Below are 3,062 nucleotides of genomic sequence, written 5' to 3'. Positions count from 1 at the left end.
GAATGCCTTCCTTTGAATTCCAGTCGTACCCTTGAAGGTTGCTGTGCATATGTCCAGAGATACATCCATCCACAGAGAAACATCCATCCATTAATGGAACAGAAAAGCCATGTAAATATAATGGCCATATCACTGGAGTCATCTGCCTAAACTCATTTACAGGCACATGTCTGAAGTTTGTGTTGTGCAGATAATTGATTTTTTTTTTCCTGGTTCAGTGGCCAAAAGCAGAAAATCATTTCAAGTTAAATGAAACATGTTGTACAACTCAAAACAAAAGCACTTCCTTTGGCTTTTTTGCCTATTAAATTTAGCTCAATTTCTAAGTAAAACAGCATTTTGAAACACACTGGAACCTTTTCAAAATGAGCTAGAAATTAAACATTTACATTTTTTTTATATAGTTTTCATTATTATGGGCTGAAGCCATTTGCCAAATTTACAAACAATTCCAGTGACCAAAACAACATTTTTTGGCAAGTAAACTATTCACACAATTTTTTTGAGCCAATCAGCATTAAACTAACAACAAACTAGGTTACATTATTGCTCAGATGTTCACAGTTCTTGCTAACAGAAATCCCAACTGTTCCAGTCCTCCATTAGTGGAATGCAAGGAATGTCCCCCGCACCCCCCACCACCACTGCCCCATGCCTACACACGTATCAGTAAGGTGGATGGCTTTGCCAGAACTATGTTTCTTTTACCTTTGCCTGCTGTATGGTAGTGCTAGGTTCCACTCAGTGCACCTGGCTGCAATGTTGCCTCATTGAAAGTCTCTTTAGCCTTGAGAGGAAGTGAGCCTGGGTCCTATCATGAAAGTTTCCCTTGAGCTCCTCACCAGGAACCCTGCTCCATTCATTCAGGGGCACGTGCTAGTTCTCAGTGCTCCAGCCCAGAGAGCTGCAAGGAGAGAAATTTGGCTAGAAGCACAAAAATGCAGGCTGATTAAGTCTCTCACATTTTCCCCTTCCATAAATTATTCATTTCATTGCAGAGATCTCATGAATTATTGATTCCAGCTTTGATATCTCTTAGCAACGTGTTTACTTATTCCATTGTGATCGTTGTCCAGTCACCTTTCCTTGAAGTGTCTGCTGCTTCCAACTCTTCTCTGCCATCTCCCCTCTCACTCCCATCCACTGCCCTGCACTGATCATTGCCTAATAGAATGTCTACTTGTTTTGTTCTCCTTTCTACTGGGGGTTGGGAGGGATGGACAGGATTTTCTGTTATCCAAAAATTAACAGAAAAACTAGTGCAATAAGGTGAAATCTTCCTCTGATCTTGTTCCCCATATTCTTGTCTCACTTTAGGGACAGCTCTCCTAATATAAGTGCTGAGATCTGCAAGGTGAATCAATCCAAAAATGAATTCAAACTCATAATGCAAGAGACCCTCGTGTAATGAACTGATTTCCCAGTCTGAGTGCTAGGATCCTGTTTATAGCTAAGTCAATCAGAAAAAGCCTTTGACACAAGACCAAATGCCTTAACTACTTGACCCTACCCCTGCTATATAGCAGTACTCCCTGGGAATGCATGACATTTTAGGATTCTTAAATATATCATTTTCAATAACATGCCTATCTCCTTTCCCCATGAACCCCAAGGATCCCAATTAATTTAAGTAACCCAGATTGCTTTGGGCTTTCCTACCTCCTTCTCAGCTCCAGACACACCCTTTGGTCTCTCTGCATATTTACTCCTAAGTATGCCTCTATTAATGCTAAGCAGGGTCTTATTTCTTAATCTGCCCCTCAGTGCACACTATACCATCCTCTCCAGACCCCAATAAACCCTTAGGTTGCACCTAGAGCACCCCCTCTGTATTGCTGAGAAGAACATATGAGGAGAAAGATTTGTAGAATCACTTATCCATCTTCTCTGCTCGCCTTCTTACACCTACTCCTGCAGATAGTGTCAGTTATTCATTCACTCCTGCCCTTTGTCTTCCATTTCTGTTTAACATATTTGCACAATGTTGTCTAAGAAGCTTTTATCCCTGTCACTAATGTGCTGCTGTCAGCTCAGGCTCTGAAGATGGTTGAGAAGGGTCTGGGGACACTGTGCCAGAATGCCGACCTTCATGCTCTCAGGTTTTAAGAAGTTAGTTTTAAAAGGTGAAATGTAAAAACACAACATCAGCTACTCAGAAAGATTTCTTCAGACTTGGGTAGAGAATCACTATGCCCAGTAGAGGCCTACACAGTCTTTGTCATTATGGCTCTGCCAACATGTATGACAGGTGAAGAAAGTTTTCTGCTGGAATCCCTTCATCATCTCCCAGAATGACCTCAGCTAAGCTGAGCAAAACCTTCTTCTTTCAGCATGGCTGAAGCATCTGCAGCAGGAGTGTTGCCACCAGAGCTGTTAGCCATGGGCTGTAATCTTTTCATATCTTTTAGAGAAGGTAGGTATTCCAGCATAACTTTTTTGGTGTACACCAGACCTAGATCACCTAACACAGGTATGAAATTGTCGTGATAGGACAACACAGCCTGTAACCTCCTTGAGCTGCATTGTCTAGTCTGGACGGGCTGTACTCAGCCCAGTATCAAAGATAAGCAACAGACAAAACTAGTAAACTACAGTCCATTTCAATAGCCCCTTAGTACTCAAACTATTCAGTCTCCCACTGCTCCCCAGTTTCAGAGCTAATCTACTATATGTTCAGTTTGGGTCATTTGAGAGGAAGATGCACCCTCAACTGTGCTCTGCTGACTGTGCGCTTCTGGAGGCTTCCCCTACAGAAACAGAGCTCTCCACTATCCAGTTAAGATGTATTTAACTGCCCTGGCCACCAAAGCAGTCTCAACAGACCAGTGAATCTGCCTTCATCCCATCCAATTATGGACACACAGCAATCACCAGATCTACCCACTAAGAAATATGTGATTCTTATGGGCACATCCTGAAGGCCAGGATAGAGCTGAGCATGTGGGGAGGGAAGGTAGTTACATGTAAGAGGATGATCAAAATGACACTTTCTCATGGATAGCTGATTACATACCAGAGAGAGAGTAATACTATTGCATTCCTTTTGGGTTATGTGGCAGAAA

Source organism: Alligator sinensis, unplaced genomic scaffold, assembly GCF_000455745.1.
Source record: "Alligator sinensis unplaced genomic scaffold, ASM45574v1 scaffold647_2, whole genome shotgun sequence".
Lineage (NCBI taxonomy): Eukaryota > Metazoa > Chordata > Crocodylia > Alligatoridae > Alligator > Alligator sinensis.
The sequence above is the reverse complement of the archived record's forward strand: the minus strand, read 5'-3'. Positions refer to the sequence as shown.